The following is a 26,667-nucleotide window of genomic DNA, read 5'->3' as shown; positions in this document are numbered from 1 at the left end:
CCATCACATCACCACCTTAGAAGCCTTTAAAAAGGCTGTTAAGGCGGATCTCTTTCAGCAGGCCTTTCCAGATTAGACTTTTCACTGTCACTGACACTGTTATTGATACCGATACCCCGGCTACCCTGCATAGATAGAAGTTCTCCCCTCAGCCTCTCCACCCTAATGTTAGACCATTTTATCTTTCTCTTATCTGTATTGTAATTTATCTTACTTAGAGCCCATAGAGACAGGCCAAAACAAAGCTCCTTTGGATCACTTTGGAGGTATGCTATTTAAATGATGAATGTGTCCTAAGAGGCCAGAAGCCATGCCAAAGCCATGCTACAGTCCTAAGGACTGGGGTACAGCTTTGGTGCAGCTTCTGGCCTCTTAAGACGCATGTGTCTCTGAACAGCATACCTCCAAAGTGACCCAAAGCAGCTTTATTTTGGCCTGTCTGTTCAGGCCCATAATTTACTTCTATAATTGGGACTGGGGTGCGGGAGGGAGGGTTAGGGTTTGGCTATTATTTTAAATGTATATTGTATTTTATTACTTTTTCTTGTAACCCACCTTCATTCCTTTGGGAAAAGGCGGGATCTAAATATATCATCATCATCATCATCATCATCATCATCATCTTCACCCAGAGTTAGAGGGCATAGGAGTGGAGTGGAGTCATCACTGTTTTATATAATGATGCAGAAATGCATCAGTCAGCAGCCTTCAAAGGAGATAGAAGGAGATGACATTGTAGATTCTTTTCTGTGTATTAAGTGAACTTTGGATAGAGTAGAAGAATGTAAATTGAGTAACAAGATAGAAGTGTAGTAGTAAAGTAAATATGAAATAGAGAAAGAAAGGAAAGTTATGATACATGGTAAAGTATAGAATAAATTAGAAGTGAGGAAGCTGAAATAAGATCTTCTTTCCTATTCTTCAAGAAGTGAGAAAGAAAGGGAGAAAGAAGATAGATGTGGTAAAAAGAGAGTTATGTATGTAGTTGAAGGTATGTGTAAGTGTATAAGGTAGAGGTTACAGTTGGGTAGAGTGGAATGATGAGAAAGAGAGTGGTACAAGTGTGAAGGAGAGAGAGAGAAAGGAGGAGAAAGGTGGAAAGAATGAGAAAGAAGGTAGTAGGAAGGTAGGATGACATGTGGTTTAAAGAATAGAGGAGGTAGGAAGGAGAAAGATGTAGATGGAAGAAGTAGATGCTAATAATAAGAACAAAAAAAGAATAAGAGGCCTGTTACAGACTACCAAAATAAAGTGCTTCGGGTCTCTTTGGAGGTATAATGATGCATGCATCCTAAGAATCCGGAAGCTGCACCAAAGCTGCACTCCAGTGCTTAGGAATGGAGTGTGGCATTGGCGCGACCTCCGGACTCTTAGGACCCATGGATCATTTAAATAGCATATCTCCAAAGAGACCCGAAGCAGCTTTATTTTGGCAGTCTGTAACAGGCCAGTGTGATGTATGTTTGAATCGTAATTTTATTGATTATATGGTTGTTTATTCTGAAAATAAAAAGCATTTGAACATTATTTACAGTTTGACCTCAGTATCTGCTGAAGTTTGGTTTCAGGACCCCACTTAGTAACCAAAATCTGTGGATGTTCAAGTCCTATTACAAACAATGGGGTTGTAGTATGATGTGCCTTTCACAAAATGGCAAAATCAAGGTTGGCTTTTTGGGGATAGATTGAGATGCAGAATCTGTGGATACTGAGAGCTGACTTTGAAAGGTTAAAAAGCAGTTGAAATCATCCTATTAAGAGAAATGCAACCCATGTCATTGGACTCATGGAGAAGTGATCAGATGGAACCAAGGAGAATGTGTTTCTTTGGTTGGTTTCCCTGGAAAGAACTGAGAATCTTGGCCAAAGTGGGAGTTGAGTCAGTTGAGGCTGAGAGAAGGAGGAGAGACCTCAGGACAAGAGCATTTCTCTGGGTTAGTTTGCCTGTTTCCTATTCTATGTTAGTGTTTTGAGTACTGTCTTCCTTACAGTGGAACCTACTCCTGCTTTGTGAAGGCATCACAAGTTGGACTGGTTGATCTCACCTGAAAGCATCCTTCTTATTCATTCATTCCTATTGTACATTCATTGAACTGTATGGTTGTGTTACTTATTAAATTTCATCTCACCTTTCTCCCATGGGTGGGTCTCAAGGTGGATTAGGATACAAAATAAAGAATGAACAAAAGCGTTGTTTAAAAAAAGAACACATACTAGTAAAATAAGGATACTGCTATTCCTTCGGTTGGAAGTTCGTTCTCCAAGATCTGCAAGGGATAATCTTCAAATGTTAACTGGGAGGGAAAGAGGACATTGGAGGACAATGGCTTGGAGTTATATCACATAGAGAGTACTGAATGGAGACTTCCATGTTAGTGGGTTGGTGAATCTGCTCTGTCTTTCAGTCTGAGCTCTCTCTGGTGCTGACTCTATTTTGGAAATGGGCTCCAGCCCCATGGAGGAAAACCTGGAGGAAATTCAATGCCCCAATAATATGGAAGTCACAGTCTGACAAAGTTTACATGAACTGTGTGAAATGTGGTTTTTGCTTTGCTGTTGTCTGTCGTGAATTTCCCATCTCCACTAAATGACCCCAAGATCAAGGAAGAAGAGAGAAGGAGAAAACTGTGTCTCCTTCCACTTTCTCAACCCCATTTAGAAATGTATGAACCTCTTCCTTGGCCATGTTTAGTCACAGATTTGCTCCTTAGGAAACACAAGGCTTGTAATCTTTCACAGAAGACATATTATTTGGGAGGCAGTTGAAGAAAAATCCTACCAGGAAGGTGCCCTCAATTTCTTTTCTAGGCATAGAGGCTGGTGGGCTTTTCATCCACAGTTTTATGGTGGAGGTGGCCTATGACAAACCTCCTTTGAACACAGACCAACGAAGAACTGCCTTCAACTTGAGCACTAGCGAACCTGTTAAACGTTCACATGATGAAGAGAGTTCTTCCTGATATTTCCTATGATGCTTCTTCTGAGTTTCACTTAATTTGCTCAGGTAAAATTGTATTTATTTGTTAGACTGTTCTTATACAGTTCTCCAGACAAAGGACTTGGAAAGAAAAAGGTCCCTCCACAAAATTTTCTGGCCTTAAGATGAATGACAAAGGCATCATGCGAAATGAAGAAGAGACGGCGATCGTGAACCAGACAATTCTTTCTGACCCAGAGGAAGGGAGCCAAGTGAGTCTGGGACACTTTTATGCAATAGGTTCTTGGCCTTAGGAGAAAAGCCGCAATATGGAAAAGGGGCACCAGCTCATCTTTCTACTCTTTGTTCAAATGGACAGGTTTTCTCTGACCTACGGAGTCAAAGCAGCCCATTTGGATGTTGAATGCGGATTGGAGGATGACTCTCATTTGCCACTGGGATCTTACTGGCATGGCTACAGAAACATGGATCTCATAGAATCAGAGGACGACCTGGAACTAACTGACAAGGTACAGAAGAAGCCTATGCGCTTTCCATGGTGCTTTAGAGTTGGGCAGCGTGTTCGCATCTGGCTGTCTTGCAAAGAGAGTTAGTTTTTCCTCCCCACTGAGAATTTATCCTTAAAGTAACGGAGGTCAGGGCAGGGGAACATCAAATCCACCCAAACTTTTTACTGAACTCTCTTCCCCCCAATAAATTCATTGCTTTAGACAGTCACGATTAAAACCAACATTATGTCATTTAGGTATATTTTCATGTTTAAAATACTTTGTAGTAGTTTTCCCTTAGGGCTTGGGAAGCTGTGTATTTTATCCTCCTTTTCCAAGTTAACTCCCATTCTTCCATCTCAATATTGTGTCCTAGATTTCTTGGCCATTGAATCATGTTTTCTTTAACCACTTCAGATTCCATCTCATGTTTTAACAGGATTTTATAAAATCTCCCCACAAGTGAACATTTCCTAATAGCAAGCACATTTCCTAATATTTCTGTACTAATTATTTCTATTCCATATGTTTTCATATCCAACAAAAACCTCTCCCTTATTTGCCGGAAAATAAGCCAATTACATTGTTTACCTTCTTCTCTTATTTCCTCTAATGTTTTAAATTTAATCATATTGCCTTGCTTATTTATCAAATCATTGTATTATTGTTATTATTGTTGTTGTTGTTGTTGTGCTTCTCCAAACAGATCAAAGCAGCTAACAGTAAACACATCAGTAAAATACTGTAGCAACTTACCATTGTTGCTTCCAAAACCCTCCCAATTCCTTCCATCCAGAATAAAATACAATTAAATCTTAAGCAATTATTAAAACAATTATTAAAAATAGAGCAGGCATTTAGAGCAGTAGTTGAACAATTTATTAAATTAGTAGGAGATTGCTGTAATGTTAATCTGGAAAGCTCTGCTGGAAGATATACATCTTGATCGCCTTTTTAAAACCTTCATGACTGGTGATATATCAGATCTCTTCCGGAGGCTATTCCATAAACTGAGAGCAACAGAAGAGAAAGTCCTCTGGGTAACTGCATGGAGCCTTGTTATTGCTGGCTGCAGTAAGCTTTTACAAGAGGACCTCAGTGTGTGGGGCAGATTATATGGGAGAAGGCAATCCTGTAAATAAGCTGGACACAAGCCATGAAGGTTATAACCAAGATCTTGTACTGTCCCCAGAAATTAATGGGCAGCCAGTGAAGAGATGTTAGAATAAGTGTGATGTGGTCATCTCTAGATTTTCCAGTGACCTCTCTGCTGCCATATTTTGGATTAGTTGAAGTTTCTGGACTTGATACAAGGGTAGCCCTATGTAGAGCACATTACAGAAGTCAAGACATGAGGTTACCGGCGCATGCACCATAGTTTGTAGGTCTTTGGGTTCCAGGAAGGGACGCAGTTGGCGTATCAACTGAAGCTGATAACAGGCACTCTTGGCCACCACATCTATCTGATCTGACAACTGGATAGATAGATCCAGGAGCACCCCCAAACTGCAAACACAGTCCTTTAGGGGAAGTGTGACTCCATCCAGGACCAGTTGACAGACCTCCATACCCAGATTAGGATCTCCAACAACACGCACCTCCGTCTTGTCTGGATTCAGTTTCAATCTCTTTTTCCTCATCCAGCCCATTGCTGCCTCAAGACATTCATTCAGAGGGAGATGCCTTCTTTAGTTGACACAGAGATATCTCTGGATGTCATGAGCATACTGATAGCACCCACCCCATGCCTCCAGATGAACTCTCTTGGCAGTTTCATGTAGATGTTGAATAGCATTGGGGATAGGATGGCGCCCTGAGGAACGCCGGATTTAAGCTCCCTTTTAGAGTAGCAACTGTCCCCAAGCATCTCCATCTGGAATCTGCTTGAGAAATAGGACCGGAACCATTGCAATGCATTGCCCCCAATCCCCAATTCCCTCAGACGTTCCAGAAGGATGCCATGGTCAATAGTATCAAAAGCCACTGAGAGGTCCAAAAGCATCAATAGGGTCACACTTCTCCTGTCGATACTCAAGCGGAGATCATCTAAGGTGAGCATACAATCTTGACTTCATATCCCATCCTGAAGCCAATTTGAAAAGGGTCTAGACAATCTAATTCTTTCAAGACCACTTGGACTTGAAGAGCAACTGCCCTCTCAATCACCTTGTTTAGAAATGGAAGATGGGGGACCAGTCTGTAATTGTTCATGTCCAAGGGATCTAGGGAGGGCTTTTTCAGAAGCGGCCGTACCACCGCTTCTTTTAAGCAAGATGGAAAATAGCCCTCCCTAAGAGATGCATCTATGATATAGCTCAGGAGAGTCCTAAGTGCATCTCCTCCTTGGAGGACCAGCCATGAAGGGCAAGGGTCGGGGGGCAAGTTGTCTTCTTCACACTTCCAAGGAGCTTGTCCCCATCTTCAGTGCTCACAGATTCAAATTGATCCAGTATGATCTTACTCACAAAGTCACTGGACACCTGACCTATAGCCTCTACAATTTGAATCAAATGTTTTTACTGTTTTCCTGTTTTTATACTATCATTGTTTAATCCAGTTTTTGTATTGGGATCGGGGCATAGGGATTGATTTCTCTTGGATTTTCTTGTAACATCGATGTATTTTATTGTTGTAACCTGTCCTGTTTCTCCATGATCGGGCGGCCTAGAAATAAATCTATTATTATCATCATCATCATCATCATCATCTTATGCTGGCATCGTAGAAGTTGGTTCTTCTGTGAGAGATTTTATCTGCCAAATGATCATTCAAAGCATCACACTGAGCTGTGGTAGGCTCTAACAATGCGTTCTGGGAGGTGGGTTTCTGGATCAGGTCCCAGATGCTCCCCTCCCCACTTCAGCAGTCCCTTTATGCTTCTCTTCCCTTGGCACTTTCCCTCCTTCCCTCCTTCTCATCCTTTAACCTACATCCCTTCAAGGGGGTCCAAGGCCCTTGCAGCATTTTCCCAGAACCAGGAGGGGGGTAATCTTTCTGGGGCTCAGGGTCTTTCTGCTGGTCCTCCTTTGCAGGGTTGTTGTGAAGGAAAATCCAGATCCTGTGGGCCAATAAGCCTAGTTCTCAGGTTGCCAGGAGGGTGTCCCTCTCCCCAGAAGGGTCTTTGGGTTCCTCCGTCTGCCTTCTCTTGGCTGTGTCCTAAATTGGGGCTCTTCTCTCCCTCCCAGACAGAGCCCCCTCCCCGAGACCCCAGGGAAAACTCCTCCCACCCGAAAAATGTTGATTCCAATGCTATCCTGTGTGATGCTCTTTATTTGGCACAAAATATTCTCCAAATGAGGCATCAGAATTGGGGGGGGGGTCTTTCCTCTGCCCCACTTTCCAGGAGGGAGAAGGCTCCCCAAAGCCCTTTTTACATTTGGATCCTGATCCCCTCCATGGCCATGTCTTTCTCCAAGGGTCCCTCCTGACGTCTTTTCTCATAATAACCCCCCAAGTACCTGGGCCCAAGGAATCCCCCGAGGAGGAGGCAGGAAAGGAAAGAGGGAGAGGAGGCCTGGCAGGCCCACTTCCTTTGAGGAAGAAGAGGGGCTTCCTTCCTTCTTATAACCCCCAGGGTCCCCAGAAGACCTTCCAGCCATTCCTCTAAACCAGTGATGGAGAACCTTTTACAGACCGCGTGCCCAAACTGCAACCCGGACCCCACTTATTTATTGCAAAGTGCCACGTCCCTCTGGCTTTCTAGTAAGAAACTCTGTCAAACTCTGTGCTAGGTCGATAGCATGTGTGCCCACAGAGAGGGCTCTGAGTGCCACCTCTGGCACGCGTGCCATAGGTTCGCCATCACTGCTCTAAACGAACGAGGGTTGTCCCCCATTTCCATCCCTCAGAACAGACTGTGAGGGCAGCAATGCTTCAGGTAGGAGATTGCGCATGCGCACATACATCCAAAGGCCCCTTCTAATCATGCATACAGATCACCAGGGCTTTACTGCTGCTGTTGTTTATCCCACTGGCGGCCTTTGAGGGAAGGAAAGGAGTGCACCGGGATTTCAGCAGCCTCCCCTTCCTTCCTTCCTTCCTTCCTTCCTTCCTTCCTTCCTTCCTTCCCTCCCTCCCTCCTTCCTTCCTTTCTTCTTTTGAGGAGATTTTGAAGAGGCCACAATGGAGCCCAGGAAAGGCAGGAAAGGAAAGCTCTGCTTTGGAAATTGTCTCTCTGTGTATACTGTATATACACACATAGATAGATAGATAGATGGATAGATAGATAGATAGATAGATAGATAGATAGATAGATAGATAGATAGAGATAGATAGATGTGTGTTTGTCTCTGCTGTTCTTATGGCTGGGAACGGAGCTGAGGACTGAGGAGCGAAGAAAGGGTCAGTTTTGTGCAAATTCACAACTTCTACGCATCAGAGTCCAGTGTGTTGAAATAGCAAAGAACTTTATTGAAAACACATAGTCAGAAAATCAGTATTTAAGCCAGAACTGCCCTCCCCAAGCCAAAGAATATATTGAAACCCCAAAACCTAAAACTCCACCTTCTACCAAACCTAGCCCCCACCTACAATTCCCACCATCTATCCCCACTATTACCCAGTCCCACTTTGCCATCCTTCTCACACGCACAATCTCTCCCTGCCAAAGACATTCCAAGAAGCTAGATCCCTTTCTGTTACTACCAGTCCCCAACTTTCTTCAGCCAACATCCCACAAATTCCGAATGCGATCATTGCTATTCTAGCTAGCTGCAACAAATCCTAGCCCCCCCATCTAAACTAACCTAAACCACGACCCATAATCCCCAGCCAAATTTATAACCCAAAGCAATTATCTATATTATCGAAATTAAAACCTAAACTTAAAACATAAATTTCAAACATAAACAGACATATTGACAGAAAAACCTTACAAATAAAATCATAAGGGCCTTTTCTTAGCACCGCTGGATTGAAAAAAATATTTTTGTATTCCTTCTTTACAAAAAAAAATGTTTGTTCACTGCTTAGATTTGTGTTGCTTCTCTCCTATGTTGCTTCTCTGGTGATTGAATAGGCCTGACCTCCGAGAAAAGCATTTTCCACACTGCTGGCATTTCTATGGCTTCTTTCCTGTGTGGACTCTCTGATGTCTCACTAGGTTTGACTTCAAAGAAAAACCTTTCCCACAATGCTGGCATTTGTATGTCTTCTCTCCTGTGTGGACTCTCTGATGTATCACTAGGCTTGACTGCCGAGAAAAACATTTCCCACAATGCTGGCATTTGTATGGCTTCTCTCCTGTGTGGACTCTCTGGTGTTTCACTAGGTATGACTTTGGAAAAAAGCATTTCCCACAATGCTGGCATTTGTATGGCTTCTCTCCTGTGTGGACTCTCTGATGTATCACTAGGTATGACTTCCAAGAAAAACATTTCCCACAATGCTGGCATTTGTATGGCTTCTCTCCTGTGTGGACTCTCTGATGTCTCACTAGGTATGACTTCCAAGAAAAGCATTTCCCACAATGCTGGCATTTGTATGGCTTCTCTCCTGTGTGGACTCTCTGATGTATCACTAGGTATGACTTCCAAGAAAAACATTTCCCACAATGCTGGCATTTGTACGGCTTCTCTCCTGTGTGGACTCTCTGATGTCTCACTAAGTGTGACTTCGCAGAAAAATGTTTTCCACAATGCTGGCATGTATGTGACTTCTCTCCTCTTTGGACGCTCTCTTGACTCACAAGTTCTTCTGTAAAGAAGGACAATGACAGATAAGTGAAAATCAGAGTTAAGAGAGGAGGGTGTTACCCCCAGATTTAGCCCCCATTTACCCTTCCCTATTTGACAGTAAATTAATAAAGTTGGTGTGAGTGACCCGAGCATGATCCTGTTCCAGATACCCTAAATCCATGGAACGATTGTATCCTTACTCATAGCAGCTAGCAAAGAAGAGACTGGATGGGGAGTGCCTTGAGGGAATCAGTGGAAGCAAATAGTCAAAGGACTGTTGAAAACATATTCCATTAAAAAAGTGCAAAATACTTTGATTGACAGTTGGCATCATTTCCTGTGAGACTGCCATAGAGTCAGAGCCCAAGGCATGATGCAAACCAACTGCAGAGGTCACTTCATGCTGTTTGGCTCCAGATGACTCACAGCCAATACAGTATACAGCTCACATGCGAATCGGTGTGGATTGGATTGGTGTGTGAACAAGAGATGGTGAAGTTGATGGAAGTTGGAGAGGAGAGCTTGCAAATATTTGCATTATTAGGAGCAGGTAACTGTTGAAGTTGCCAGATATTGTGTAACTGTGATTATTTGTCGCAGAAATTTTTTGAAACTGATGCAGAAACAACCATGAAATATCGTCCAGTTAGTCTGACATCAATACCAGGAAAGATTCTAGAGCAGATCATTAAACAGAGAGTCTGTGAACATCTAGAAAGCAATGCCATCATCACAAAAAGTCAACATGGGTTTCAGAGAAAGAAGTCATGCCAGACAAACCTGATCTCTTTTTTTTATAAAATTAACAGCTTGTTAGATGAAGGGAATGCTGTGGATATAGTATATCTTGATTTCAGTAAGGCCTTTGACAAATTTCCCCATGACATTCTTGCAAACAAGCTTGTGAAATGTGGGCTAGACAAGGCAACTGTCACATGGATTTGTAATTGGTTGACCGGCCGAACCCAAAGGGTGCTCAAAAATGGCTCCTTTTCATCCTGGAGAGAAGTGACTAGTGGGGTGTACAGTGGGGTTCTGTCCTGGGCCCAGTGCTATTCAACATCTTTATCAATGACTTGGATGACAGAATTGGGGGAATACTTATCAAATTTGCAGATGGCATCATATTAGGAGGAGTAGCTAATACTCCAGAGGGCAGGATCAAAATTCAAGATGACCTGAATGGACTAGAAAGCTGGGCCAAAGCTAATAAAATGAAATTCAACACGGAGAAATGTAAGATACTGCACTTAAGGCGGAAAAATGAAATGCACAGATATAGGACGGGCGACACCTGGCTGAATGAAACTATGAGTTAAAGAGATCTAGGAGTCCAAGTAGACCACAACTTGAAAATGAGTCAACAGTGCGACGCAGCAGCTGAAAAGGCCAATGCAATTTTAGGCTGCATCAAGAAAAGTATAGTGTCTAGATCAAGGGAAGTAACAGTGCCACTCTATTCTGCTTTGGTCAGGACCCACTTGGAATATTGTGTCCAGTTCTGGGCACCACAGTTTAAAAAGGATGTGGAGAAACTGGAGCATGTCCAAAGGAGAGCAACTAAAATGGTGAAGGAAGCCATGCCCTACGAGGAATGACTTAGGAAGCTGGGGATGTTTAGCCTAGAGAAGAGAAGGTTGTGATATGATGGCCCTGTTTAAATATTTGAAGGGATGTCATGTTGAGGAGGGAGCAAGCTTGTTTTCTGCTGCTCCAGAGCTTAGGACCCGGAACGATGGATGCAAGCTACAGCAAAAGAGATTCCACATCACCATTAGGAAGAACTTCCTGACAGTAAGGGCTGTCCGACAGTGGAATACACTCCTTCCTCAGAGTGTAGTGGAATCTCCCTCCTTGGAGGTCTTTAAGCAGAGGCTGGATGGCCATCTGTCGGGGATACTTTGATTTGGATTTCCTGCATGGCAGGGGATTGGACTGGATGGCTCTTGCGGTCTCTTGAAATAATTATGACATAGAATCAGTCTACTGTTTTAAGTCTATATTTCTCAAAGTTATTTGGGACAATTTTTACCTGCAAGGTTTAGGATTTCATTTTATGAATTGATGTTTATCCTTATTGCTAGGATGCAGTTTACGTATTGTGATGCTTTGTGATACTTGTTTTTACTTTGTTTGTTTTTTTAAGCTGGCCATGTGCCATAATAAATTATTCATTTATTCATTTGAATTATTTTGCAACTCAAGATAAAGAACCTCCAAGGACCTGAATGAAATCTACTGTGTCTGTGACTTATTTTTAAGTGTGGAAAGTGGTCAGTGTATTGCCAATACCTATATCTAGATATTTGCTTCCATACTCTGCCATGTTATTGTTGAGCTGCATCTGGGAGCGTCACCCTCAGATTGTAGTGTACATTGGATTGTGAACGCGATCGAAATTCAGAGCCAACAAGGACCTGAGAGGCGGTGTGGTAATCCCTTTTGTCTGAGGTATGTGCATCAAACACCCACTGCATTCAATTCGTGTTCACGCCATTCTTTCCCCACCCAGGAAATATTCTAAAGAGATATAAACCTTCCTGAACCCTCAGTTTCTGCCCAAGCACCAATTTCAGTATAAATGTCAGGCCCAACTTGCTGTTCTTCAGTGTCAGTCCAGTTACAGACAGACACTCTGTTTGTTTTCTTGGCTAAGCACCTCAATGCACTCACCAATCCCAATTGTCGCAGGAACTACTGACCTGTCCCCATTCCAAATCCTCAACAATTGGAATAAAGCTCTAGATAGGTAATAGATTCCTTTAACATCTATTCACCACTCCCACCTTTGTTACCTAGATCTTGAACACTTATATATATAGTATGTGTGTCTGTGTATTTTCCTTTCCCCCTAAATGAAACACAAAAACCTATTTCAAATGCCTCTGACATACTGTTTGATTCAGGAACTGCTATAGCTGGGCTGGATCCAGAGGTCACTGTTGCCCCAGTAAAACTATCTCGTTCTATTGAGCTAAGTACCAAATTCCCCTAAAAGCACAGCACTTGCGGGTGTCCTCCTCAGTCTCCAGCATTTTGGGTAACAAAGGGCCTCTTGAATCAATCATGGAGCTAAGCAAGCTCAGGATGGAAAAGAAACATTAGACAAAAAGCAAGTTTTGTGTTCCCCCTTTCCTCCCTTCATAGATATTACCCATAACTGATCATAGAATCGTAGAGTTGGAAGAGACCACAAGGACCATTCAGTCCAACCCCCTGCCATGCAGGAACTCTCAATCAAAGCATCCCTGAAAGATGGCAATCCAGTCTCTGTTTAAAGACCTCCAAGGAGGGAGACTCCACTATACTCCGAGGAAGGATTGTGTTCCACTATCAAATAGTCCTTACTGTCAGAAAGTTGATTTGATTCTATAATTTTAAAGTGGAAACAAAGCACTCTGACAGTGAATTATGAAAGGGCCCTCAGTCTTCAAAGGAAGGTAAATGGATTCAGGTTCCTTACCCACAAAGGCCACATTATCATAATTCTCCATCATCACAGAACTGTACATAAGTTTCTGCTTCTTTGTCAACAGTTTCCATTCGTCCTCAGTGAAATATACCGCCACATCCGCAAAGGTCACCTGCAATAGAAAATAGCCCTCATCCAGAGAGTGACTAAGCAAAAGGAGAGGAAAGCACATGGTTCATCCCAAATATTATGTAATCACTTTAGAATTCAGTCCAGAAAATAAACTTTAAATTCTGCAAGCAAGCAAAGAGCTACAGCCTTTGAGATCCAGTTTGTCTCTAATCTTACAATATAATATACAATATGAAAAACAATATAATTTAGCCCATTTCTGGAATATTATTGATTGATTAGGATACTGACTATCCCAACATATATAGTACATTGAGGAAAGCAAGACATATGTGGACAAACCACACCAGAAGGGGAACAAGATGGCTAAAGTTGTTAACGATGAAGCTCACACAAACAAGGAAGGGTGCAACAATTTGCTTTTGCCTCCGACTCCTGGCAAGGGCAAGACCCTGCCCCCATCTCTCCTCCCCTCTCCCCGCTTTTGAATTGATGGGATGCACATGTCTTTTGAACTTGGAACACATTTTGCAGCAACTGAACTGACCTGAGGAGAAGGGGGAAAGTGGGAGGAGGAGAGAGAAATAGGACATTTTCAAAGCCCCTGGAAAAATGAGGTGACTGAGGATTAAGCAGGACTCTGTCTGACAAACTGGGACAGTATGTTCTCCGCTTGCTTTCATGAGCTGGCCCAGCAGTGACACAGATGAAACTAATAGTCAGGATGGCAGCTTACCAAAGAGTTGAACCTTGGCAGCCTCTTCCTCTTGGAGCCCAATTCCCTCCGCTTGGCCTCTGTGTCAGCCATCAGGTGGGCAGGGGGATCCTAGTGCCTCTGCACTTGGGTCACTTCCAGCAAAAGATATCCCAAAGCAGTGTAGAAGGAAGCTGAGGTGAAGTTCCTGAGAAAAGAGACTAGGGTTAGGCTGAATTTGGGACTTTATTCCTGCAAAGTATGGCCTCACTCTCTCAGCTGCAACCCTTCCATGCAAGCCTGGACTGAAACATTCAAACAAAGGTCCTCTTCCAGCTCCAGGAATAAAGGCCTGCCTTCAGTACAAAGACCCTGAATCCTGCAGCCCCAGAAAGGGCTCTTCTGCAGTCCTTTATGGCCGGAGCTTCCCGGGTAAGAGGCCGTCTCCTCAGCTGTAGAGAAGGGTTGCTCTGAGTGTAAAGGAGGAGAAGGTCCACAGGGCTGAGGGAGGGAAGGCAATGGGGAAAGGTCAGTGCCAATGGCCATGGAGGGCATAAGGTGACAATGCCTAGGAAACTCATCTGAGTCCCAGCCCTAGCAATGAGAGGCAGGAGTGAGTCCAGGGGGCTGAGAGGGTCTCCTTTCCCAAAGGGGGACACAAGGACCGGTGGACCCTCCCCAGCTAGGGCCCAAAGGGAGGGTCTCTTTCCCCGCCTCTCTCTCCCAGCCCCCAAAGCCCAGCCTCCCCACTGGCCCTGAATCCCCTGCCTCCCCTTCCTCAGACCCCCACAGGCCGGCCTGCCTTCCTTCCTTCCTTCCTTCCTTCCTTCCTTCCTTCCTTCCTTTCCTCCCTTCAAAATGGAGGGCCAGAGGCACAAAGGGACACACTGCCTTCCTTTTGGCCCAAGGAGCCTGGCTTCCTTCTCTCTCTGGAGCCTCAGGAGAGAAAGAGAAGCCTCTGTTCAACTGAGGCTCAGAGAAGGTTCCGGAACATTATTCCCCACAGTCACAACCAGCACAAAATGGCCGCCGGAACACAAGACAGTTACCAGAATACAAAACGGCTGCCTCTTCCTCAGCGCTTGGCTGTTGTCAGTTTCAGGCCTTCAGGGGAGAAAGAGACTGAGGGGAAGATGGAAGGAGGTCCTGGAGGGAGGGGGCCTTGGGAGATAGAGAGCCTTCCTGAGATATTCAGGGTTTTTTGGCCTCAGAAAGGATTTCAGGGAAAGAGAGGTTCCAAAGTAATCAAAAAACACCTGGGATAGGTATCAAGAAATCTGAGCTAGAAGACATGCTATGGTCAAAGAAAGGTGTCATAATATCTGCACTTTATAAACGTATATTAAAGTATTACACTGAAGTTGGAATTGTAAAGGTTAACATGGGCACAAGGTTTCGGTAGATCATGCGATTTAAAACAATGGGAAGATATGTGGTCCCAAAAAATAAATTATACCTTGTGTCAAGAAATAAAGGAAAAATACTATAAAATGTGTTACCGCTAGTATTTGACACTGGAAAAAAATTGTAAAATATATGGGAACACCAGTAATAAACGCTGGAAGTGTCCCAGGAAGAGGGGAACCTTATACCATTTGTGGTGGAAGTGCAGGAAAGCAGCAAAATATTAGTCCAAAATCCATAGAATAATTAAGAAGACATTAGAGATTGAATTGGAAAATAAGCCTGAGATATTTTTGTTTAACATGATAGATGACGATTTGGAAAGAAAATACGGATGTGTGTTATTTTATATGATTTCAACAGCCAGAATTGCATATGTGAAGTCTTGGAACAATAAGAAAGGAGTGGTTGAGAAAGCTGTTTGAGGTACTGGAGCTACACAAATTAACAAGGAAGTTAGAGATGGAAAGTCGTACAAATTTTTGGAGGTATGGAAAAAGGTAATAGATTGTTTGGAAAGGAAATGGGGTCAACTGACCACTGAATTACTCATGGTTTGAAAGATATGCAGCTTATTATAACGAAAGAAAGGGGACCCAGAAAATAGAGTTAGCTTTTGCTTAGAAAATATATCATGCTTTTATGAAGGAAAAAAAATTACAATGTTGGTTTAAATAATAATAATAATACAGTTTATTATTTGGAATAGTTGGAATAGGCCACATGACAAATAGCAATGGAGGACAGAAGGTGACAATGCCTAGGAAACTCCTCTGAGTCACAGCCATAGTAACTCCTGGTAGTAAATAGTCCAGGGGCTGAGGGGGTCTCCTTTCCCAAAGGGGGAGGCAAGGACCGTTTCCCATGGGACTGTGAGCCCCATGACCTCTTAGCAAATCTATGGGAGATGCTGCCTCAAAGCGCATTGGAGGAGTCTCTGTCTGGATGGCCATCTCTTCGGAGGACTTGGAGGGCAGAATGGGGCTGACTGTTTGGCCCTTGGAGCTCCCTTCCAGCCCTAGGAGCCTATGAAGCCTACCTTACAAGGCTGTTGTGGGAGTTTATCACAAGACAATTACTACACAAGAATGGCCACCTTTTAGCAGTTTACAATAAAAGAATATCCATACAATACAATAAAAACTTGTTTCATGATCTCCCAAACCCTGACGCTAACCCTCCCATCCAAAATAAAATACCATTAAATTATTGGACAGTTATTGAAAGTTTTTAAAAACAGGGATAGTAGTCATAGCCCAATGTTTGTGAAGAATAATAAGAATAAGGCTTGTATTAGAACTGTCCTCCCCATTTCTGATCCCTTTTAAAACTCATGTTCCCTAGAAGGAGCAGAGCTGTGTAATAAGAAAACCCTCTCAGAAAAGAGACACAAAAGACACACAAAGAGAAACACTTCCTCCCTTTTGGCCCAAGGAGCCTGGCCTCCTTCTGACTCTGGAGCCTCAGGTGAGAAAGAGAGGCCTCTGTTCAACTGAGACTCAGAGAAGGTTCTGGAACATTATTCCCCACAGTCACAGGAAGCACAAAATGGCCACCGGAACACAAGATGGCTGCCTCTGCCTCAGCGCTTGGCAGTTCTGGCCTTCTGGAAACCCAAAATGGAGGACGAAAGGGCCCCAAGGTCGGAAGGGACCCCAAACAGGATTTCCAAACCTTAACAACACCTAAAATGCCAAACCAAAAGAACATTCCCAGAGTTCCATAGCACTGAGCCATGGCCATTACAGTGGTGCAAAGCAAGAATGCCCAGCGATGGTGGCATTAATGGTGTTTAAGGCAGCAGCTCCATCCCTCCCCCCCCAGGCCTGATATCATCATCATCATCATCTTTGCTAGAGCATGAGAGCCACCATTAAAAGCATTGAAATCCCCTTTGGGGAGTCCCACTCTCCCACCTTCAGAGAGAGTGTGCCATGCCTAGAAGGGATGCTGGGCCTCCTTCCTCCCCTCCTTAATGGCAGTGGCTAAAGAAAAGCAGCAGCAGTAGAACCAAGCCAGGCCCAGCCGGACCTCAGGGCAGCAGTAAAGCCTAGTAGTTCCAGGCCTTGTCTCTCTGCTGTTGCTTCACTCCCCCTCTCTCTCTCTCTCCTTCCTGTCTATCTCTTTCTCCCTCTAAAACTCTGCTGCTCTCTCTTCCGCACGCAGAGCTAAATAGAGAAGCAGAAGCTCTGCCTCTTTTTGAGGCTGGCCAATGGGGGCAGAGGACCTGGAAGACCCCACCCCCTGCCATAGACTCATATTTTGTTCTGGCAGCCATTTTGTGTTGCTTGTGACTGTGGGGAATAATGTTCCGGAACCTTCTCTGAGGCCTCAGTTGAAGAAGCATCTCTTTCTCTCCTGAGGCTCCAGAGTCAGAAGGAGGCCAGGCTCCTTGGGCCAAAAGGAAGGAAGAGTGTCTCTTTGTGTGTCTTTTGTGTCTCTTTTCTTCTTCTTTTTTTAATATAAATTTTATTAAACATTCTAAAAGAAAAAAAGTACAATACAATCTTATTCACATTAATTAAAATACATTCCACTACATCCTATAAAATATTTTTCTTCAGTTCTTAATAAAGTTGTTTACTTCCTAGATTACTGACTTATCTCATTTGTTCTTTATTATCTTAATTATTTCAACTGGACTCTACAAAAACCCTTTTCCCCCTATTAAATCCTATATAAAAAAGAAATATCTTATTCAAACATCCTAATACATTAGTGTTTTCTACTTTTCCCTGTTATTATTAGCTTATCCATCCTTAAACATTTCCACTCTTACTTATGACTTGCACCCCTTTTTCTAAACAGTTTCTATACGTTCTACATTCTAAAAGTCAATAGTATTGCTTTTACATTTCCACTGCTATTAATTCTTTTTCTTATGTTTCTATTATAGTAGACATTTTATCCTCTTTCACACTAATCAGATATGACTTCCAAATATCCCATTCATCATTAAATTCTTCCATATTTTTATCATTAACCAAATGTGTCAGTTTCTCCATCTCAAACAAATCTAACATTTTCCATCTCCATTCTTCTACTCCAGGACTTTCCTCTTTCTTCCAATTCTTCGCGGATATAGTTTTAGCCGCGGCCAAAGCATACAATAATACTTTTTCATGTATTTCTTTACCGTATTCCTCGATGTCAAATATATTTAGGAGGTAAAATTTAACGGTCGGTCTTCCCTTTAATCCAAATTATTTTTCATTTCGATATGTATCTTTTTCCAAAATTGTTTTGCTGTCGGACAATTCCACCAAATATGTAAATAGCTACCTGTCTCTTTGTTACATTTCCAACACAAATTTTTATTTTTTTAAACATTTTTGCCAATCTAAGTGGGGTTAGGTACCACCGATACATGGACTTAGATATGTTTTCTTTTACGTCAACACTTATCATATTTTTGATTTTTCCCCTCCAAAGATTTTCCCATTCATCCAATTGTATTGTTTCATTTATATCTTTGGCCCATTTATTCATGAATTCTTTTACTGTTTCAGATTCTAATTCATATTCCAATATTAATTTATATAAATTTGAAATTTGTTTTTTTGCTTCTTTTATAATCTTTTCTAGATTTAGGTCACCCTCCCCAATTCCTTCTTCTTTTGTATCCACTAGAAAGCGTTCCCGGATTTGTCTGTAGGCAAACCAGTTACTAATAATATCCTCATCTTGTAATTCCTCCTGTGTTTTCATAGTCCTATTTCCCTCAACCATTTTAGTAATATCATTGTAAGTCACTCAATCATCCTTTTTATATTGCTCCCTCCCAAACATAGCCTCGTTCATTGATGCCCATAAGGGGATTTAGGACACCACTTTTTCTTAAAGTTTTGCCAGATCCGTAATAAAGATTTTCTGATAATACGATTATTAAAATTTTTATCTATTTTGTCATAGATTAAGTATCCATGTAAGCCAAATTTTAATTCGAATTTTTCTAACCTTACCCAATCCAGAATCCAATCTAAAGAGCATGCTTGGTAGTACCATTTTAAACTTGGAAGTGCCATTCCCCCTCTATTTACCGAATCATACAATATTTTCATTTTAATTCTGGGCTTTTCCCCATTCCAAATAAATTTAGATAGATCTCTCTCCCATTGTTTGAATGGGACATCACTAATTATAATAGGTAAGCTTTGAAAGAGGAAAATCATTTTGGGGAGTACATTCATCTTAAAGAAGATCCTAATGATCAGGGCTGTGATCTTTCATGGTTCTTTTACAGACAATTAAGAGAGCTCTTCCTAATGGATTAAAAAACAATACGGATTGGCAAATCAGACTCTAATCTGGAACAGGAAATAATGTTGAATAATGATGCCTTATTAGCAAGACTTTATAATTGTATTGTTGAAATCTGTACATAAGAGAATGTTATTAAAGAAACTATGATCAGATGGTCTCAAAAGTTTGGTTTTGCAATTGAATTAGACCATTGGGAATACACTTGGAAAAAAAGATTGAACTATACTTTTTGGGGGGACAAGCCTCCTCTTAGAAGCCAAAGCTCAATGTTTGTGAAGAATAAGAATAAGGCTTGTATGAAAACTATCCTCCCCATTTATGATCCCTTGTAAAACCCATGTTCCCCAGAAGGAGCAGAGCTGTGTAATAAGAAAACCCTCTCAGAAAAGAGACACACTTCCTCCCTTTTGGCCCAAGGAGCCTGGCTTCCTTATCTCTCTAAAGCCTCAGGAGAGAAAGAGGAGCCTCTGTTCAACTGAGACTCAGAGAAGGTTCCGGAACATTATTCCCCACAGTCACAAGCAGCACAAAATGGCTGACAGACAACAAGGAGGCTGGGACTGGGGTTCTAGCCAATCAAGGCCAGGGATGGTGGGAAGGACTGGGATTCCATCCAATCAGGGCCAGGGATGGTGGGAGGGACCGGGATTCCAGCCAATCAGGGCCAGGGATGGTGGGAGGGACTGGGATTCCATCCAATCAGGGCCAGGGATGTTGGGAGGGACTGGGATTCCAGCCAATCAGGGCCAGGGATGGTGGGAGGGACTGGGATTCCAGCCAATCAGAGCCAGGGACGGTGGGAGGGACTGGGATTCCAGCCAATCAGGGCCAGGGATGGTGGGAGGTACAGGGATTCCAGCCAATCAGGGCCACGGATGGTGGGAGGGACTGGGATTCCAGCCAATCAGAGCCAGGGATGGTCGGAGGGACTGGGATTCCAGCCAATCAGAGCCAGGGATGGTGGGAGGTACAGGGATTCCAGCCAATCAGGGCCACGGATGGTGGGAGGGACTGGGATTCCAGCCAATCAGGGCCAGGGATGGTGGGAGGGACTGGGATTCCAGCCAATCAGGGCCAGGGATGGTGGGAGGGACTGGGCTTCCAGCCAATCAGGGCCAGGGATGGTGGGCGGGATTGGGATTCCAGCCAATGGCAGCCCTCAGAGTGTCCTCAGAAGGAAATTATGTGTAAAATACATGCCATAAAAACATCACAAAGTATAAACATTTCAATTACAGTAATCACAGGGCAGTTATGCTGTTATGACCGGAAGTAAACATAGACACAGTTAGAATTATATATACAGGCTGAGGTTGACCAGAATGTGAGATGTGTATACATGCGCAGGTGCATCCATGTCCATGCATAGATACCCACATATTTCTCCATGCATTTGCTTAGGTTTAAATTGTACGCAAGTATAAGAGTACATATAAATGTGTGTGTGTGTCTGTGTGTGTGTGTGTGTGTGTAGTGTGTGTGTGTATATATATATATATATATATATGATCCAACATATATGTGTACATGTGCTTGCATCTCTGTCTCTGTCTCTGTCTCTCTCTCTCTCTCTCTCTCTCTATATATATATATATATATAATACATGTGTATAGACATGCAGACATTCAGATAGATATCTATGGGTATGTATAGATGTATCTATGGGTGTTGTATGCAACATCTATAGACTTGAAACATTCTATCTATCTATCTATCTATCTATCTATCTATCTATCTATCTATCTATCTGTAGGCCCATAAACGTATAAGTCTGAGTGCACTTAGATAGAGATGCCTCCTCATAAATACATCTATGTATATGCACAAACACACATGCACACATCCATCTGTTGTTCTCCATTGTTCTGGTTCCTTGTTCCAGGTGATGCTGGAGAAGAGGCCCTGCCTCCAGCGGAACCAGAGGCTGCAGGCGATGAGGAGAGGGACTCCTTGCCCAATGCATCGCTCACCTGGAGGCCCAGCACCAGGAAGGCCAGTCCCCCCACCTTCACAAAGGCCCCATTCCCACTCCCTCATTTGCCCTGGACAGAACTGGGCAGATCCGGGTGCCCCCGTATCAAATCTCCCTGGAAACAAGTTCCTACTACCCTTAACCTCAATCGGGGTAATTACCCCCTGAACTTGATCCGATCATGACCGGGGCTGAGTTCATATTTGCCGGCAGCAGGGAAGAGCCGGTTGTTTCCAAAAAGAAAGGGTCCCTAGTCCGCTTTCAGAAAAACTGCGCTAAGGGGGATTTGCCCTGGATCTCTTGTGCGAGCCCCTGATGGAGTTGTGTTAAAATCGGCCTGAGTGTGAACTTCTGACTTTTAAACCAGTTTGAGAACTGGGGTAAAATGTAGTCTGAATGGCCCCTACATTTAAGGGTGAAGGGAGTAAGAAACAACAAGCAAAGTCTAAACACGTTCTTTGACCATTGCAGCGTTGGAGCGTGTCGCCACCCTCGAACTGTCAATGGCTCACCTGCAGCAAGGCCAGGAGCAGCACAGAATGTGGCTATACAACTCGGTGTGTGGCACTCCCCACAACAATGATGTGGGTTTTCCTTTTTTGACTTTCAAAAATGTTTATTACACTGAGATATTCCCATGATAGTATTTAAATTACCAAATATCGACCAAATATTAACTATTAATTTAATGGAATGTTATCTCCCTTTTCTTCAAATGTTTTAAGACAACTCCATTCCATTTCCAAATATTATTTTGGTTTCCCTCTTAGTAAGGCAGATACTATATCCATATTTCTAGCTTCATATATCTTAAACAACCAAACTTTGATAGAAGGATTCATTGTAGATTTCCAAACATGAGCAAATAAGATCCTTGCACATGAGACCATATATAAAACAATTCTGTTGTATTTTACTGACTTTATGTTGTGTGTCATGTTTAGTAAAAATAAATGTGGTTCAAAGGGAATATTTATATCAAGAATGGTTTGGATGGTTCCATGAATCCTTTGCCAGAATTCTTGAGCTTTAAAGCATGTCCACCAATATGAAAGAAGCTTCCCTCGGGTTCCCCGCATTTCCAGCACTTAGTATTGCCAGTTTTGTATATCTAGTGGGTTTTTTGGGGGGGTTAGATACCACCTGTATAACATTTATTCTTTATAGTTTAGGCACAGAGTGAATTTATTTGGTCCTTTCCATGATTTTTCCCATTCCTCTATAGTTATAGTTTTATTTATATCACGTGCCCATCTTATCATGCTGTGTTTAATAATTTCACCCTCTAGATCTCTTTCTTTTAATAGTTTATAATATTTGGATATGTGTTTACCTTTTTGGTCCATCATAATTTTATCTATTTAATTGTTATCCATCGTTAACTCAGGAGCTTTATTGTCTGCCTTAAAACGATTGTTTAATTGGTTGTATAAAAACCAATCCTTCATGTTTCCTCTTTCATTAAGTTCTTCCATAGATTTCATATTGTATTTTCCTTCTGGTGTTTGGTTTATTAAATCTCCATATCTTAGCCATGGAGTATCTTTGTCCTTTGTTCTATTGTAATAGGCTTCTTGCAATGACACCCAAAATTGATGTCTCATTTTATACCATGCTTTAAGCAATGATCTTCTTATAACATGATGGTTAAAAGTATTGTTATCTTTTGGTTTCGTATACCACATATATGCATGTATACCAAGATCCAGGTTAGCTTTTTCTATATTCAAAAATTCTTATTTTCTAATTTGAACCATTCTTCTAACCATTTGAGACAAGCTGCATAATAATAATACAGCTTGAAGTTTGGTAAGTTACATCCCCCCTTGAAGCAAAGATCATTTACTAAGGGAACCATAACAGTTTCGACTCCGTATCCCATCCTGAGGCCAGTTTGAAATGGGTCCAGATAATCTGTTTCATCCAAGACTGCTTGGAGATGAAGAGCAACTGCCCTCAAAATTATGTTGGTTAGAAATGGAAGATGGGAGACTGGTCTGTAATTGTTCATCTCCAAGGGATCTAGGGAGGGCTTTTCCATAAACGGCCGTAACACTGCTTCTTTTAAACATGATGGAAAATAGCCCTAACTAAGAGATGTATCTATGATATATCTCAGGTGATATAAAAAGGGCAAGGGTCAGGAGGGCAAGTTCTCCTCTTCACACTTACAAGGAGCTTGTCCACATCCTCAGTACTCAGATTCAAATTGATCCAGTATGATCTTACTCATGGACACCTCACTTATAGCCTCCGCAATAATGCTGACGTCCAATTTGGCTCTTATCTGAGAGACATTATCTGTGAAATACTGTAGTCATTTAAAGCATCATAGTTAGCTGTGGAAGGCTCTAATAATGGGTTCCAGGAGGAAGGTGCCTGAAACAGGTCCCAAATCCCCCCCCCCCAACTTCAGCAGTCCCTTTATGCTTCTCTTCCCTTGGCACTTTCATTCCTTTCAGATGCCCCAAAGACCCCTTCTCAGCATGCGCAGGGATTGTAAGGCCTTTGCTGCTGCTGCTGTTTATTCCATTGTCGGCCTTTGGAAGAAGAGAAGGACTACGGCATTTTTTCCTTCCTTCCGGAATGGAGCCCAAGCTGCTGAGCTGGACTCAAGAGAGAAAAGCTGGGAAGGCTCTGCTTTGTACATATAGCTCTGTCTCTCTGAGTATATATGTGTCTTTGCCTCTGTTTTTATGGCTGGGAATGGAGCTGAGGGCTGAGGAGAGAAGAAAGGGTACATTTTGTGCAAATGCAGAATTTCTGTACATCAATGAGTCCAATGTGTTGAAACAACAAAAACTTTATTGCAAACACATAATCAGAAATTCAGTGTTCAAGTCAGAGCTGCCATCCCCAAACCAAACATTAAAACCTCAAAACGTAAAACATCACACTCGTCCAAACCTGCCCCCCCTCCAATTCCCACAGTCTATGTCCCACAGATAACAAGGCCCCCTTTGCCATTCCCACAAACTAGCCCTTTCTGTTAATCCCTGTCCCCAACTTTCTTCAGCCAACATCGAACAAATTCCAAATGCTATCATTCCCATAACTATTCTAACCAGCTGCAGCCAATCCCACCCCTCTGTTTAACTAACCTATTCCACCACCATGACCCCCACTCAGATTTATAAACTAAAGCAATAATCTATAATAAAGGCAATTAAAACCTCAAAATAACAAAATATAATTGAAAAACATAAACAGGCATATGGACACACAAACCTAACACACGGAATCACAAGGGCTTTTTCTTATCACCACAAGATTTAAAATATACACTTTGTTTTGCTTCTTGATAAATATAATGTTAGTTCATTTCTGGAATTTGTGTGGCCTCTCTCCTGTGTGGCCTCTCTGATGTATCACTAGGTGTGACTTGGAAGAAAAAACATTTCCCACAATCCTGGCATTTGTTTGGGTTCTCTCCTGTGTGGACTCTGTGATGTGCCAATAGGTATGACTTGGAAGAAAAACATTTCCCACAATCCTGGCATTTGTATGGCTTCTCTCCTGTGTGGACTCTCTGATGTGCCAATAGGTGTGACTTGGAAGAAAAACATTTCCCACAATCCTGGCATTTGTTTGGGTTTTCTCCTGTGTGGACTCTCTGATGTGCCAATAGGTATGACTTGGAAGAAAAACATTTCCCACAATGCTGGCATTTGTTTGGGTTTTCTCCTGTGTGGACTCTCTGATGTGCCAATAGGTATGACTTGGAAGAAAAACATTTCCCACAATCCTGGCATTTGTATGGCTTCTCTCCTGTGTGGACTCTCTGATGTCTCACTAGGTCTGACTTGTAAGAAAAACATTTCCCACAATCCTGGCATTTGTTTGGGTTCTCTCCTGTGTGGACTCTCTGATGTGCCAATAGGTATGACTTGGAAGAAAAACATTTCCCACAATGCTGGCATTTGTATGGCTTCTCTCCTGTGTGGACTCTCTGATGTGCCAATAGGTGTGACTTCTGAGAAAAACATTTCCCACAATGCTGGCATTTGTTTGGGTTCTCTCCTGTGTGGACTCTCTGATGTGCCAATAGGTATGACTTGGAAGAAAAACATTTCCAACAACGCTGGCATTTGTATGGCTTCTCTCCTGTGTGGACTCTCTGATGTCTCACTAGGTGTGCCTTTGAAGAAAAACATTTCCCACAATGCTGGCATTTGTATGGCTTCTCTCCTGTGTGGACCCTCCGATGTCTGACTAGGTCTGACTTTGAAGAAAAACATTTCCCACAATGCTGGCATTTGTATGGCTTCTCTCCTGTATGGACTCTCTGATGTGCCAATAGGTATGACTTGGAAGAAAAACATTTCCCACAATGCTGGCATTTGTATGGCTTCTCTCCTGTGTGGACTCTCTGATGTGCCAATAGGTATGACTTGGAAGAAAAACATTTCCAACAATGCTGGCATTTGTATGGCTTCTCTCCTGTGTGGACTCTCTGATGCACCAATAGGTGTGACTTCTGAGAAAAACATTTCCCACAATGCTGGCATTTGTATGGCTTCTCTCCTGTATGGACTCTCTGATGTGCCAATAGGTATGACTTGGAAGAAAAACATTTCCCACAATGCTGGCATTTGTTTGGGTTCTCTCCTGTGTGGACTCTCTGATGTGCCAATAGATATGACTTGGAAGAAAAACATTTCCCACAATGCTGGCATTTGTTTGGGTTCTCTCCTGTGTGGACTGTCTGATGTGCCAATAGGTATGACTTGGAAGAAAAACATTTCCCACAATGCTGGCATTTGTATGGCTTCTCTCCTGTGTGGACTCTCTGATGCATCTCTAGGACTGACTTCCAAGAAAATCTTTTCCCACAATGCTGGCATTTGTATGGCTTCTCTCCTGTGTGGACTCTCTCGTGGCTGACAAATTCTTCTGTAAAGGAGGACAATGACAGACAAGACTGAATCTCAGTGTTAAGAGAGGAAAGTGTTGCCCCAAGATTTAGCCCCACGTTCAGCCCTCCCTATTTAAGATTAAATTAATAATGTTGGTGTGAGTGACCTGAGCATGACCCTGTTCTGGATGCCCCAAATCCATATAATGACTGTATCCTTACTCAGAGCTACCAAAGAAGAAATTGAAAGGGAACTGTCATGAGGAAATCAGTAGAAGCAAATAGTCAGACAGTTGAAAAATATTCCAATAAATATACAGTATGTAAAAATACTTTGATTGAAAAGTGGCATCATTTCCTGTGAGGCTGCCATAGAGTGTTGAGTCAGAGCACATGGCATGATGCAAGCTAACTGCAGAGGATGCTTCATGCTGTTTAGCTCCAGGAGATGACTCACAACCAATACAGTACACAGCTCACATGTGGATTGATGTGGGTTGGAGTTGTGTGTACAAGAGATTGTGAAGTTGATGGAAGTCAGAGAGGAGAGCTGGTACATATTTGTTTTCTATTGCAAGTCAAGCTAAAGAACCTCCAAGGACTTGGAGGAAATCAACTGTGGCTGTGAGTTATTTTTATGTGTGGAAAGTGGTTAATGCATTGCCAATGCCTATATCTAGAGATTTGCTACTGTACTCTGCTATGTTATTATTGAACTCTGGGAGTGTTGCCTTCAGACTGTGCTATACATTGGCTTTGAATGGGACCAGAATTCAGAGCCAAGAAGGACCTGAGAGCCAGTGTGATAATCCTTTTTGGCTGAAGTATTTCCA

At 42.5% G+C, this 26,667-nt stretch overlaps 1 protein-coding gene across 1 annotated transcript in view; it reads right to left on the bottom strand.

The window, feature by feature from the left end:
• The window catches only part of LOC149287671 (uncharacterized), a 432,704-nt gene that overhangs the window by 179,639 nt on the left and 226,398 nt on the right, over nucleotides 1-26,667 (bottom strand). The gene's annotated exons all lie outside the window — the stretch shown is intronic.

This window comes from Sceloporus occidentalis, unplaced genomic scaffold (assembly GCF_023333645.1).
Source record: "Sceloporus occidentalis isolate IW3139 unplaced genomic scaffold, rSceOcc1.0.p SCAF_57, whole genome shotgun sequence".
NCBI lineage: Eukaryota > Metazoa > Chordata > Lepidosauria > Squamata > Phrynosomatidae > Sceloporus > Sceloporus occidentalis.
The sequence above is the reverse complement of the archived record's forward strand: the minus strand, read 5'-3'. Positions and strand labels throughout refer to the sequence as shown.